Here is a 16,593-nt window from a genome sequence, read left to right on the forward strand (position 1 = left end):
TATAAACCCCATTGCGTGATGAGAAAGTCACTGAGTCGTGTGGATTTACTCAATCAGTCGTAATTGGACCCTTTTCCTTCGAGAAAATGAGTGGCGCTGCTCTTCAAACTGTCAGCGTGACGGGTGCGAGGTACGCCGATACGTTACATAATCGCGTCATCCCTAGTGTGGTTGATGAACACCTGCTGGAAGGTACGACTTTTATGCAGGATGGCGTTCCACCCCATACTGCTACACGTGTGAAAGATCTCTTGCGCACATCGTTCTCTTAGGATAGTTTGCTTAGCAACCAGTTCCAACATGCTTGGTTTCCCAGGTCCCCAGAAGTCAGTCCGTGTGATTATTGGTTGTGGGGTTACCTGAAGTCGCAAGTCTACCACGATCTTCCGACCTCATTAGGGATGCTCAAAGGCAACATCCGACGGCAGTTTCTCACCCTATCTACTGATACGCTGTCCAGTGCTGTTCACAATATTGTCTCTGACTACAGGTATTGTTAATGTCTGATAACCGACATGTTGAGCATTTGTTATACAGAACATTATCTTTGCTAAATTATAATGTTATGATGTTGTGGTAATTATTCCTGTTGTATAATATGAAGCCTCAGCTGCTGATCATTTGTGCACTTTTTTGGTTTCAATAAAACCCCATGTCATTTCAATCACGTGTGTCAATTTGTATCTCTCTATCTGCATTATTCCGCGAATTATTGAATTTTCAAATGTTAGAGGACTTCTTGTCATTGTAAATTTTCAGAACCTGCTGGCCGGAGTGGCCGAGCAGTTCTAGGCGCTACAGTCTGGAACCGCGCGACCGCTACGGTCGCAGGATCGAATCCTGCCTCGGGCATGGATGTGTGTGATGTCCTTAGGTTAGATAGGTTTAAGTAGTTTTAAGTTCTAGGGGACTGATGACCTCAGACGTTAAGTCCCATAGTGCTCAGAGCCATTTGAACCATTTTCAGAACCAAAGTTCAAAATGGATGTTGCTTATGCTATGTAAGTTTTATTTTTACTCACTCAGAAGCACCCTGTACAATGCAATGTGTCATACTCTTGATTGTTTTCCAAGGATCCCATTCTTTTCTTCCTTCTGGTCTCCTTAGCGGCCGTTTCTGCTGCGTATTGTAATTTGACGCTGCGATCATTGTCCATCCGTTGACGTTCTTGCTGCACTTTATCCCAGGATAAATTTCCACACTCTGTAGTACAACGTTGCTATCTATCAAATCAATAACAGCGTAACAGACACCACATTTTAGAGTATTCCTCCCAACAAAGAAATGTTTTGCTATGCGAGTTCATATGAAATTGTTGTAAGACTCATTTGGATTCTGAGTCTGCACACATAGACACTACAACAAGAATGGACGTGCTAGGTTCCTGTAAATGGGCTTTGTGACTATCATTATTACTGGGATGGAATGTTTATAGCTGTATGAAGTGTGCACCTTGCACCACAGGCCTTGGGGGACGAAGTTGAGATGTTGATTTGTCACCTATTGTCTGTGTGTGGAAGAAGGTAACCCGCACTCCCTGCCTGATTCCGAACAGACAGCGCTACTCCTAATGCCATCCCATAGTACTGTTATAATTCAACCATTTTGTCTGTCACCCTATCCCTTATGGTTTTCCAATCAGAAAGTTTGTTCCTCAAACTTATTTTCAACTGCCTCAGCCTGGTGCCCATCCTCTTATGGAAGCGATCCATACATTTCAGTTTTGTTGATAACCTTTTTCACGCAATTAATTTGTCCGGCCAGCCGCTGTGGCCGAGCGGTTCTGGGCTCTTCAGTCTGAAACCGCGCGACCGCTACAGTCGCAGGCTCGAATCCTGCCTCGGGCATGGATGTGTGTGATGTCCTTAGGTTAGTTAGGTTTAAGTAGTTTTAAGTTCTAGGGGACTGATGACCTCAGACGTTAAGTCCCACAGTGCTCAGAGCCATTTGAACCATTTAGATATAAATTGTGACAATTGTATTCCTGATGGAACCTCTATAAATAGTTGTTCTGTAATCTTAGGCAGAGGAAAACTGGACAACCTTTATTTTGGTTTTCTTCGTGCAGCATGTGTCCTTTGACCTCATACTATTTTTCAACTCTGTCGCTTACGGCAAGTGGTCTATGATATTTGAGCCTGATTGTGAGAGTAATAGTCTTCGAATTTTAGGAACTGAGTCTTCATGCTCTTCCTCAGAATGTTCCTCCTCTTGGGCACTTAACAAATGCTCTGCAATTCTGAGTTTGAAATCAAAATTCTACGGGATACTCTTCTTTGGCTGATCATTCTTAAATTGGTCAGTCCGAATATTTGCAAATCCCAGATCTTTGAAGTGAACAATAGATTTTACAGTCCATATTCTAGTCCGGTGCAGTTCCGTAAAAACACATTAGCCTGTTAGTTAGGTCTATGCTACCCATATTTGTATTATAGCAGCCGATTAATGCTGATGGGAAACCTGAATGTATCTCCCATCTTTCTTCGACCATGTTTTCAGTTGATCCATAAGTTGCTTCCCAATCTTGTTCGATGCTCTCATAACTGGCATTTGGCCATATCATTTTACAATAGAAATTCGTTTGCCTTTTCTCGATATCTGGTCAGTAGGACCACATGGTTCAAATGGCTCTGAGTACTATGGGACTTAACATCTGAGGTCGTCAGTCACCTAGAACTTAGAACTACTTAAACCTAACTGTCCTAAGGACATCACACACATCCATGCCCGAGGCAGGATTGGAACCTGCGACCGTAGCGCCTAGAACCGCTCTGGTCAATAGGAACTGCTGTGGATATTCTTGACTTCATTATTGTTCAAATTTGGGAAAGCTTTTTTCCGCCAGTGATTCCAGTAAAGGAACAGAGGTAAAATATCTGTCAGAGAACCATGTGTTCCTTCTGGAAGACTCCTGCAAAGCCTGCGGACTGTTGAAGCTCCTGTGGTTGGTCGGTTGCCTACGGGAAAATAATAATAATGTGTGAAACAAACTCATTTAGCAACAATCAGAACAAGAAATTTATAGGAAATTAGTGAAAATAACTACCACTCATGCCTATGACCAACATCAAAAAATGTGGCACGAAATCCCAGCGTCCATTACAGTGGACATTACTATTGTATTTTGTAACGAAGATTAATGAAATATGAAGTAGTACCAGGAAGTTATTACACAGCACCTCCATATAAAAAAAACTTAGAGACATGGTCTACAATAGGTACATATTTTCATGGAAAAAGTTACAGAAAATACACAGTAATCAAAGAGTACTCATCTGCCATGCCATAATGGCATAAATAAAGTGATCATAGTGACAGTTTCTGCTGACAGATGGCTGCACCATACATTTACTTCGACCCTTAGGTATTACGACAGAAAATGCAGAATCTATGATAGCAGGACAGAAAAAGCCCTGTCCATGGACATTGGATGTCAGAAGGATATCGTGGGGGTCAGTCAAGTGAAATGGAAAGAAGATAGGGATTCCTGGTCAGACGAATTAGAATAACATCAACAACAGCAAGAAATGGTATAACGGGAGGAGGATTCGTTATGATTAGGAAAGTAGGGCAGAGACTGAGGAGCTGTGAACAGTTCAATGATAGCGTTGCTCTCATCAGATTCGACAACAATTCAACGGTACTTTAGGTGTATATAAGCCGACGGAAGCAGAGGATGAACAGTTGGAAAAAGTATATGAGTACTTTGAACATATTTAAAGGGAGATGTATATTAATATTGAGGAGCTGGATTGCGGTTGTAGGGAAAGGAACAGAAAACCAGGTTAAAGGTGAATATGGGCTTCGCAGTAGGAATGAGAGAGGAGAATGATCTGAATTCTGCAACAAACTTCAGTTAGAAATAGCGAAAACTGTGTTCAAGAATCGCAAGAGGGGGAGGTATACTTGGAAAAGGCCGGGAGATAAGGGAAGATTCCAGCTGAATTACGTCATGGTCAGGCAGAATTTTCGAAATCAGATACTAGATTGTAAGGCGTACACATCTGCAAGTATAGACTGAGATCGCAATTCAGCAATGATGATGAGTAAAGTTTAAGAGAATCGTCCAGAAGGCAGTGTGGAAGGACGTGCTCACAGATGTTGGGAAGCGTTTGAAGTTCGCTAAAAACGTGGATACTGCGGCAAGGAATACCAGAATAGACACTTCAGTTGAAGAGAGTGGACATCCCTAAAGAGGGCAATCACATTTGCTGGATAGACAAACATTGGTACAAGTAAAGCAACTGCGAAGAATCGTTGGGTAAAGAAACAAATTCTTCAGCTAATCGACGAAAGAAGGAAGTACAAAAATATTGAGCGAAAGACAGGAATTTAGCAGTGTAAATCCCTTAATAATGAAATCAATAGGAGGTACAGGACAACCAAGTCGAAATGGCTGCAGAAAATGGGAAAAAATCGAAATAGAAATAATCAGGATGACTCACTGACTCAGTCAGTCTTCCTGAAAAATCAAAAAGAAAGAGAGGGAGAGAACTTTTGGTGAAAAAGGCAAGGGTGGTAACGTTGAGCGTAGAATGGAAATTCCACTATTAGGCGTGGAGAAGAAAGCGGATGGATGGAAAGAGTATAATGGAGGTCTCTACGAGAGGGACGTCTAATCTGATGTGACAGAAAAAAAACTAGAATCTATATGGAAGATACAGAGGATGAGTCAGAATTTAAAAGAGCTCAAGAGATAAAATGAATCTGAAGGGACAAATAATGTGCCATTGGAATTTCTAAAATCACTGGGAGAAATGGCAACCAAGCGTTTATTCAAGTTGGTGTGTAGAATTTAACACTGACGATGTACCATCAGACCTCCGGAAAAATACCATCCACACAGTTTCCAGGATTGCAAGAGCCGACAACTGCGAGAATAATCTCATTATTAGCTAAACAGCTCATGCATCCAATTTGCTGACAAGAATAATATAGGGAAGAATGTAAATGAAGTCCCATGGTTCTTGACAGAGCGTAGGAGAACGATGCAGGAGACCCGCACCGCCGTACTAGGCAAGGTCCTAATGGGGGTGGTTTGCCGTTGCCTTCCTCCGACAGTAAGGGGGATGAATGATGCGGATGATGACGACACTCAGTCATCTAGGGACAGGTGAAAATGCTTGACCCCGCCAGGAATCGAACCGGGTAACCCGTGATCAGGAAGCGAGAACGCTACCGCGACACCACGAGCGGCGAGCATAGAGAAGAATGGAAAAGAAAATTAAGTATATGTTAGATGACGATCGGTTTGGCTTCAGGAAAGGCACCAGACAGGCAGTCCTCACGTTGCTTGATAATGAAGCAAGACAAGAAAAATCAAGGCACACTCATAGGATTTGTCGACCTGGTAAAAGATTTCAGTAACGTACAATGGTGCAAGATGTTCGATATCCCGAAAAAAATAGGAGTAGGTTATAGGAAAAGAAAAATAATACACAATATGTATATGAACCGACAAGGAAGTAGTAAGAGTGGAAGACCAAGAATGAAGTTCTCGGATTAATAAGGGGTTAGGACATGGACGGAGTCATTCGCCCCCCTCCCCCACACACACACACTTCTCAATCTACACATCGAAGCGATAATGACGGAAAATAAAAACAGGTCTCAGATTGGAATTAAAATTCAGAGTGAATGGATTCGAGTAATAGATCAGGAAGTTCTGAATTGAGTCGGGGAAAAAAGAAATTTATGCGACAACACATGATGGCAAGCGACATTTTCCAGACATTCGACAAACGTAAACCATTCCATCGCACTACCACAGGATATGGCGTTAGTCATCACTCCAAGTTACTCGTTTCTGGTCACTCACTGCCCACTGCCGTCGATATATATTCGTCGCTTATCATTGACTACAGATATGTGTGATTATGAGGAACTGCTTCTTAACCCAAAGTGTACAGTCATTCTACCAGCCACGAGCAATTACTTCGGCCGATTTCATGAGATTTGTTTCAGCCAGCCTGCGCAATTATTCGATGCTCCCTGTCAGTCAGTACATGAGTTGTCCCTGGTCTCAGTATAGTTGCGTTTGTTTCTCCGCGTTTCCACTTTAACGACGCCAAGAGTCGACCCGGGCAGATTTAGTTACTCAGTGACATCCAATGTTTGGACCACGTTCCAGGTCACAGAGCTCTGCTCGCCAACCCATTCTGCTGTCGCTGCTTATGGTTTCGTAAATTGTTGAATAGCTAATGCACGTGTAAGGAAGTTTAATTTTACCATACATCTGCTATAATATCTCTAGACAAAGTGAACTGACGATATCGATTATGTCTTCTTACATTCATTGAACATGCATACTCATCTTAGACTGTTAAAATATCTCTACGCAACATGAACTGACGATATTTATTATATCTTCTCACATTCATTGAACTAGCATACTTATCTTAAACTGTCAACTAAACGTAAAGTCTGTGATGCAGGGGAGTGATTAACTAATATTATTGTAATATTTCGCCTGCGAGTACCAGCGATAATGCGCTACCGTAATTCAGACAACGCTCTTTGCTGTGAAAAAGAGCACTTGTAACTTTGGGGATAAGCAATGCAGATTTTCTCTGCCTCGTGATGACTGGGTGTTGTGTGCTGTCCTTAGGTTAGTTAGGTTTAAGTAGTTCTAAGTTCTAGGCGACTGATGACCTCAGAAGTTAAGTCGCATAGTGCTCAGAGCCATTTGAACCATTTTTTCCAGAAAATCTTTCTGCGACTGTATTTTAGCTTCCACGAGAGACGGAGTTTTCATCGCGAATTACAGCAATTTTCTCCGACTTCGCCTCGCGTTCTCTGAGAACCGGAGGAATGGAAACCTCCGACCGCCAACTCATCCTGTACCTAACCCGTTCTCCTTACAGCATCCACGAAGAAAAAATATTCATCTAAAGACAGATTTTTTTCACAGATTTTTATATTAGAGAGGTCAAAATTTTAAAATGTATGCTTCTAGGCAAAAAAATCAAAGCAGAGTTTAAGCGCAGTACCTGTCTTATCTGTGTCAAAGTCATAGGTCAAGTTAATTAATTTTTCTTTAGGGCGTATCAGTTCATTATACTACGAACATCCGCTTCCGAAATTTTAAAGATAACCCTCACCATAAAGCACGTCTCCTCTCTTGTGTCTGGGGTTTGATAAGCATCCCTGTAAAGTTTCATGCTTGCCAAAGGAGACCGTGAAGAAGCGCTCCACTTTTGTTTTCAGCCTACCCGTCTATCAATTCAAAACCGGTATGGGCCTCGATTGTTTTATCCCTAGTTATGTATTGACATTTAACGTTTAGATTTTCAATGGTATCGTGGTCTTCGTGGGCGAACTCAGGCCAGCTCTCAAATAATACGAATCTTCAGCGCGGGCGCGTCATCGTGTAGCAACAGCACATCAGCCAACAACTCCTCACAGCTTCTGGCGCACCCAGTATTGATGTACTGGGACATCTCTTGATCATTTGCTTACGTGGTCTCAGCGGAAGTGAATACGTCGCAGAAAAATAAGTTTACATGATGTTTCCCTCTGACTCTTTATTGAAAAGTAGATTTAAAGTTACGTTCCTTCTTTTCTTTCAGGGTGTATTACGCCTAAGTACAGGTTACCAGGGTGTTCGCAAGACATTTCTATAGCAACGTCGCAGTATTCTTCACAGCTTACCGCTCGAAAATGGACGCTCTCGGCACCCACAGAGAAACGATTACCGACATCTACAATGCTTTAATAAAGTTCATGTATTCAGTATCAGAAGCAACAACTTGTTGAAGGGCAGTGGCATTGATCTTAGAGCTACTATCACGTGAACGTAAGACCTGCACTTTTTCTTCTTCTCCCAACCGCCCTGGACAAGCTACATTATCAGTTTTTCTGTCACGTGTAAATTTAAACTGAGTAAAACATTATTTGGCAGCAGAAAACTGAGTCATAATAATAACAGCATTCATTTTACTTTGCGCAAGTGATTTGGATTAAATTCCACATCTCTCCGCAGGACTGAGGGTATATGGTTCTGTTAACGGTGATCCTTCCATCAGATGGGTACGTTACGTCGAAAGGTCCGTTTGTTAGAGAGGAGTTGGCTATGTGCCAGCATCTAGTTCCACTCCCTTCCTTCTCTAATCATCACACAACGTAAAGCCACGCTATAAACAAAATCACCACAGCAACCTACGACCGCCAGATACACATAGAACACTCACACACTGCATTGTTCGCGGTAGAAGGGAACTCTTTCCATTTAGACGACTGAACTGCCCCTCGAGGTCTCCCAGCCAGCAGTATCTTACAGCTCTTTCTCTCTCCACCACACTCATCGTTTTATACACCTATGATTTTTTTTTTGTTTGCTTAGCGAAAATCATTATCACGGAGTCACTATCACAATGAAGCTACGACAATCACCCTGACGCTGTAAGATCTTGCTACTAGATAATTTATAATTGTGTTTCTAGCAATGCAAGTTAGGCCTGGAATAGAAAGTCTGCCAAGACCACTACTTGCATCTAAAATTGGCAAAAGATGGTTTTGCACCATCTGCTTACCTTAAAATGTGTGTGTGCATAGAGTCAAGGGGAGCAGTGAATGAAAGAATATGTTTCATGGAAATAAAATAAAATATTACTGTAACATAAAAACAAAAGAACATCAAAAATACACTCCTTTGCGTATCTTTGAAATCAGAATCTACTGGAAGGTAAAATTCAGTACTGTTTTTGTCTAACCTGTGCGTTGTAACACGCTTGGATCCTCCTTGGTGTGCTGTCCGCAAGTTGGTCAAGACCCGTCGGCGTCGCACCTGCAGAGAGCGTCCAGAAAGTGAGAAGCGTTTCTGTGACGACACCATACAAGTTTCTACTGATATCACACGTGTTCAATATGTTTCAAGTCGGAAGATACCGCAGGCCGTTTGTTCGGTTGGTCCCCACCTCCTGGGGGTAGGTGTGCACGACATGGGCTCATTTACAAGCTCATTAAAGTCTTAAAAGTCGTACCTAACGTTGAAATGTTGACTGAAGAGTTGAGCAATAGGATGAAGCGGCACGCCTCGATACTTCACAGCCCTCAAATTACCCTCAGTAGCAGTGAGAAGTGACCGATATCCCAACTCCCTCCTGTATCCATAGGACTGCATGTCAGTCGTATATTGGTACCTGCCAGCCTGCACAATCACCTACAACGATTCTCATTCGTTAAACCAGTCCTCAACTCATCGGTCTATTTCAAGTGTTACCTGTCCCAACGTTTCCCCAGACCTCGGTGCTCAAGGATAGTAGCTTTGTTCATAATCACGCGTAGAGGCCAAATTGATCGTGTTGAGACGGTTGGATTGTGCCTGGGTCAACACAGCCCGGCCAGTTGCTTTTAAGGGGCAGTGGGTAGTAGAGGTGCATCCTTTATGAAGAAAGAGTCCCAATGGAACGGTTCATTAAACTAAACTGAAGGACCAAGAAACGAAATTCTTTAAAATTTTAAAGAATTTATCAAATCAGTTCCTGTAACATTTCAGCGTCCGAGACACAACTGACAAGCCTTTGCAGAGATTGAAGGGCAGTTATCTGGCAGTTCATTCTAATCGTTTGGTTCGTTCATGTCCCCTGTTTTTTAGTTCGAATTTCTGAAATTTTAGTTCTCTCTTTAACTTCACGTAAATGAGTAATTTACTCGAACCACCCCTCTCTCATTTTCTTCATACTTATAGGATCTGAAAGCCTACATAAATTAAAATTTGATACATATGTACAGTTGTACATAACACTGTGAAGGGGTAAAAAGAAACAGAAGCCAAAAAGAATCGCTCGCAAAGTCACTAGTTCCCAAACATAACGAGTTTGCCTATCCTAGCGGGCAGTTCTGATACATTCTCTTCGGCGAACCTGTGAGCAATAATTTGAAGGTAGTGGTCACTAGCTGATGTAGTTTATCGTGGGCGATAATCACACGGCAGATACCCAATCTTTTGTGTCACCACAGCGGTTTTGTGTTCGAATAACGTCGTTGTGTGGTACGCTAGTTCGACATTCAAATTACCCACGCTGGCAACTGTTCTTGCCATAAAGTGCCAACGTACCGGCAGTCTAACTTCAAATTACTCTTTGATGCATATTGTCGGACGGAACAATATAGGGAAGCTTCAATTTCCCATTCACAATTGGAGAGCTTGTACGCTCTGCGTATCTGCATTGGGAATGGAAGTTTCCTTTCACCCCCCCCCCCCCCCCTTTACATAGACGGATGTACATTGCGATTTCCTGTGATCAAAAGATTGATGAGGAAGATAGTTCAGCTCAAGAGAACACAAACTTTGCAAGTAGTAGGGGTGGTGCAAAACTTGTTTTGGGCAGTTTATTTCTGTCAACGCCACCAGTCTGGAAAGGACCCCTAGGTCAACCCAGAGAGCGTCCCTTGTTGCATGTTACTTGCATCTGAAGAAGAAATAAAATACGCTATTCCATCTGCACAGCACTTCTCCGATGAAAAACGGATGCAACTGATTGCCTCCACAATGCAGGCGTCTGTCAAGTAACATGTGGCTGCGGCAAAGTGTATATACAGTGTGTTTCAAAAATGACCGGTATATTTGAAACGGCAATAAAAACTAAACGAGCAGCGATAGAAATACACCGTTTGTTGCAATATGCTTGGGACAACAGTACATTTTCAGGCGGACAAACTTTCGAAATTACAGTAGTTACAATTTTCAACAACAGATGGCGCTGCAAGTGATGTGAAAGATATAGAAGACAACGCAGTCTGTGGGTGCGCCATTCTGTACGTCGTCTTTCTGCTGTAAGCGTGTGCTGTTCACAACGTGCAAGTGTGCTGTAGACAACATGGTTTATTCCTGAGAACAGAGGATTTTTCTGGTGTTGGAATTCCACCGCCTAGAACACAGTGTTGTTGCAACAAGACGAAGTTTTCAACGGAGGTTTAATGTAACCAAAGGACCGAAAAGCGATACAATAAAGGATCTGTTTGAAAAATTTCAACGGACTGGGAACGTGACGGATGAACGTGCTGGAAAGGTAGGGCGACCGCGTACGGCAACCACAGAGGGCAACGTGCAGCTAGTGCAGCAGGTGATCCAACAGCGGCCTCGGGTTTCCGTTCGCCGTGTTGCAGCCGCGGTCCAAATGACGCCAACGTCCACGTATCGTCTCATGCGCCAGAGTTTACACCTCTATCCATACAAAATTCAAACGCGGCAACCCCTCAGCGCCGCTACCATTGCTGCACGAGAAACATTCACTAACGATATAGTGCACAGGATTGATGACGGCGATATGCATGTGGGCAGCATTTGGTTTACTGACGAAGCTTATTTTTACCTGGACGGCTTCGTCAATAAATAGAACTGGCGCATATGGGGAACCGAAAAGCCCCATGTTGCAGTCCCATCGTCCCTGCATCCTCAAAAAGTACTGGTCTGGGCCGCCATTTCTTCCAAAGGAATCATTGGCCCATTTTTCAGATCCGAAACGATTACTGCATCACGCTATCTGGACATTCTTCGTGAATTTGTGGCGGTTCAAACTGCCTTAGACGACACTGCGAACACCTCGTGGTTTATGCAAGATGGTGCCCGACCACATCGCACGGCCGACGTCTTTAATTTCCTGAATGAATATTTCGATGATCGTGTGATTGCTTTGGGCTATCCGAAACATACAGGAGGCGGCGTGGATTGGCCTCCCTATTCGCCAGACATGAACCCCTGTGACTTCTTTCTGTGGGGACACTTGAAAGACCAGGTGTACCGCCAGAATCCAGAAACAATTGAACAGCTGAAGCAGTACATCTCATCTGCATGTGAAGCCATTCCGCCAGACACGTTGTCAAAGGTTTCGGGTAATTTCATTCAGAGACTACGCCATATTATTGCTACGCATGGTGGATATGTGGAAAATATCGTACTATAGAGTTTCCCAGACCGCAGCGCCATCTGTTGTTGAAAATTGTAACTACTGTAATTTCGAAAGTTTGTCTGCCTGAAAATGTACTGTTGTCCCAAGCATATTGCAACAAACGGTGTATTTCTATCGCTGCTCGTTTAGTTTTTATTGCCGTTTCAAATATACCGGTCATTTTTGAAACACTCTGTAGGAGAAACGGAAAGAACTGTTAAACATCGCATTAAGGAACGTGAACGGCACACCCGGCTAAAACAAAGTGTAAAATCAGCAGTAGCGGAACATCATGAGAACTGTGGCTCTGACATCGATTTTAATAACGTACGTGTGCTAGCTAAGGAAACAAACGTTTATAGAAAGAGATCTGAGAAGCGGTTGAAATTTCCAAGAATGCATCTAATTTCAATAGAGAGGACGGCTATAGGCTTCCGGCATCGTGGCTCCCCGCCATCAAAGAAGTGAATATGCGGCAGCGGTGTGCGAGCGACATAAACAACGCGCTGCAAGTCAACTAGGCGGACAATAATATTTTGGGTAAGCATTCTCCCTCTCTTGCTCTGTCCGTTTCGCATCTAGACAATGATGACGGTCAACCAATAGCAGTGGGAGGAATTTCAACTAATAACCATTCTCCAACGTAAGTGTGGAATAGTGCCTTTCCATCCAGTGACGATGGGCGCCAACAGTATCCACAAGAGTTTAGCAAACAACGCCCCTTCTTCTGCATCAGTGCGGGAATATTAGCCTATGACTATGACCCACCAATGGTAGCCATAAGAATATCAACCAATCCTACCACTTCTCCAGCACGAACGCGGGAAAACTCCCCTTTAAAAAAGAACGCGACACTGGTCTCTGACAGTGTTCTAGCAGTAGTGGTCACCGGAAGATCCTGAGGAAAATCCCAGCAGAGGGATCGAAACGTCGATTATTTTAGAGGTTATATGACGCGGTCTAATAACCCAAAAGATTTTAGTTTCAGTGACAACGGCCACGAAAGCCTGCAGACTTAAATGCTTTGCATCATCCTCGCTTATCTCACGTGCAAATCACAGTCCGGGGCACCGCACGAGACGCTCTTTGCCTCTGCTTCCTTTGCACCTAATTTCCTTATTCGAATATCTTACGCTTAAGGGAACTTTCCAACAGCACATCCACTTACCAGCGGATCCTCAATTTTTCCATAAATATACCTTAAATACTTTTATTCATCTTGAAAGCAATTTTTTTTGTCAACAGCATATTTCTTGCAACGTTAATAAAACACCTGGAAACCGTCAGCGAAGACTGTAGCTGGAACATCACATTTAATGCCAATTCACAGTCGATTGATTATTACCACAGACCCGCACTGTGGATTCGGGCAGAGTCTGTCGCACTTTCCCGATGTTGTCTGCCTTTAGAAGGCAAACATAACGCATCATAAATAGCCCTTTTTCTTTTATTTTTTCGTTGTTCAGGGGTTTGAACCAGGTGCACGCCCTTCTGCTCATCGGTTTTGTGCTCTTACATCTACATCGCCGACGCTAGTTTTTGCATCTGGCAACAAAAATTGATGTTTACTTGCTATGCACTGTACCATTACAATAGTCTACGTAATCATTTCCTTCGACTGGTCGCAACAGTCAAATAAGGATTTGCGTTTGTATGTTGGATGGTTTGTGGAAATTCTCGAGGTCTCTTCATAATCATAGAAATTACAACACTTTTAACGCTCACCGACATTCAAATACAGCACGTTCACACAATTTTGTGGAAGTACCTTGTACAGCGTTCTGCATCTTGATTACAAGAATGACTGGGCCATATTCACTACAATCGTCACCTCCACCAAGTTCTCATGGACATTTTTATGTACCTAACAATAGTAATCGCTTCACCTTGCCGCGCGGGGTAGCCGCGCGGTCTCAGGCGCCTTGCCACGATTCGCGCTGCTCCCTCGCGTCGGATGTTCGAGTCCTCCCTCGGGCATGTGTGTATGTTGTCCTTACTGTAAGTTACATTAAGTTAGATTAAGTAGTGTGTAATCCTAGGGACCGATTACCTCAGCAGTTTGGTCCCGTAGGAACTTACCACAAATTTCCAAAAATTTGCTTCATCTAGTAATTACGAGTAATGTTGGGGCCCATGTTTGGCGCCAGTTCCGTTGTGATGTAGTTAGTTAGGCTCAACGTTATGCGCCAATTATGTAGTGATGGATTTATTTAGGCCTAACGTTGTGCGCTAATTATATAATGATGGATTTTTCTCAATTTCACTTGAGTGCAGCAGACGATGATGATGATGGTTGGTTTGTGGGGCGCTCAACTGCGTGGTTATCAGCGCCCGTACAATTATCCAATCTTTGCTCAGTCCAATTTCGCCACTTTCCTGGATGATGATGAAATGATGAGGACAACACAAACACCCAGTCATCTCGAGGCAGGTGAAAATCCCTGACCCCGCCGGGAATCGAACCCGGGACCCCGAGCTCGGGAAGCGAGAACGCTACCGCGAGACCACGAGCGGCGGACCTTGAGTGCAGCAGGTGCATATATTTTGATAAGTAAAGGGAACTGCAGGAATGTAAACAGAGTAAGTTGTAATCGTTTTATTCGCATAAAATGTTATGTTCTGTACCACAAACAGCTAAAGTTAGTTATCTTTTAAAAAACATAATTTAATAACAATATTTTTCCAGCATTATAACTGAAAAAAGAAAATAATATGACCATTATATTGTAGCAGAAGAAGCTGCGTAGCACCGTCGCTCTGGTGTAGGGGTAATGATACTAGACTGTTGCATAGAGGGTAGTGGGTTCATAACTCACGTGAATTATGATATTTCACTTTCTATATTCGGTTCGAATACATTCTAGAAGTATCCATAAATGTCAAGAATCATAGTACTAAAATATTCTGTAACTGTTTATATACCGTACGTGTTCTTGCCGGAGTCAGTTCGCTCCGCGCTCTTTTATGTGCAAGTGCTGAATAAACCTACATTAAGTGAAGTTAGTGTTCGTCATTCATCTAATTACACCTTCTTCTACTTGACATCATTCTGGTGGAGACGCTGGGTATTGGAACCTGTGGTACTGCACATTATCGACGACACAGTGGCTCCCATCAGGCCACGACAGAGCCGCCGTTTACGTGGCGAGAAACCCGACTTCGAGCCATATTCAACAGATCCCAATCTATCAGAGACAGAAGAAGAAGAGAACGTTACGATGACAGCAACTGTGTGCCACCACATGAGACATCCTTCCGGGTTCTCTGGTGACTATGGCCAAGATCTAAACAAGTGGCTGAAGGTATATGAGCGTATAGCCAAATTTGAAAAATGGGATAATACCGTGTGTTTGGCTAACTTTTTTTTCTGCTTGGAGGGCACTGCCATGCAATGGTATGAGAACAACGAGGAGAATTTCACAAGCTGGGAAGTATTCCAGACGTAACTGCGCAAGTATTTCGGCGACACACAACGACAGAAGTGCAAGGCTGAAGATAAATTAAAAAAGTGGTTCAAATGGCTCTGAGCTCTATGGGACTTAAGATAAATTAAAGTGCAGTGCACAGCATCCTACATTCAAGACGTCTTGGAGCTGTGTAAAATAGTGGATCCTAGAATGAAGGAGGAAGATAAGAATGCACATCTCATGAAGGGTATTGCTGAGGACATGTATCAAGCCCTACTCCTGAAGGAGGTTTCGACAATAGACGACTTCATAAAATGGTGCCAATTTATCGAGATAATGCATCAAAAAAGAATTACACGCAAGAAGTTTGAACGGCTTTCAAACATCGTATCGATGTCTGTGATGGAGGAAGAAACTGATTTCACCAGTGTTGTTCGTCAGATAGTGAGAGAGGAAGTTCAGAAGGCACTTGGATTGCACGGCGAGCAAAAAACCGAGACGCTTCAAAAGGTCATACGGGAGGAAGTGGAACAGACATAGAACCCAATCTCTCGTCCTTCATTTCCCTTTAAAACGGTGAAAAGGTCGAGACCCAGGCGAAGCTACGTTCCTACAATGCCGCATGAGGAACCTGTTTGGGCAACAAGGAAGACTGACGTCTGGAGGACTCGGGATAACCAACCCGTATGTTTCCACTGTGGACGACCGGGACATGTCGTGCACTATTGTCGAGAAAGGCGGCGGATATTTGCTGACGCCCGCGACAGAAGACAGCAGACCGATCTTAGCCGACGCCAACTCCGGGACGACGAAGATGAACAAGAAGATGAAGATATGGGTGCAGGACGACGTAGGTCACCATCGCCGCAAGCTAGCCACTGGAGAGGACGCTCCCCAACAAGCCGATCAAGGTCTCCATCGCCGTTTACAAGTTCCAGTCGATCACCTAGCCGCCGCAACCTCGAAAACTAAAGAGTGCGACCTTCCTTGGAGGTGAGGTCTCCGAAGAGAAAAATCCTCCGCCGTCGATCACTACAAAAATGATAGGAAACTACGTCGATATCCTCATGGATGGCCGACCAGCCCAAGCTCTTGTGGACTCTGGAGCATCATATTCAGTCATTTCGGAGAAGTACCGTCGCCATTGCAAAACCTACAGGAAGACGTGTCATTCGTGTGGGTATAAGTGGTCATACAGAGCCCTTAGAACTCATCATCTTACAAGAGTGTAGTCATAACGTCATTCTCAGATGGGATTTTTTTGAAAGCTTCTCAGGTAATTATAGGTTGTGGT

The sequence above is a fragment of the Schistocerca cancellata genome, chromosome 3 (assembly GCF_023864275.1).
Source record: "Schistocerca cancellata isolate TAMUIC-IGC-003103 chromosome 3, iqSchCanc2.1, whole genome shotgun sequence".
Lineage (NCBI taxonomy): Eukaryota > Metazoa > Arthropoda > Insecta > Orthoptera > Acrididae > Schistocerca > Schistocerca cancellata.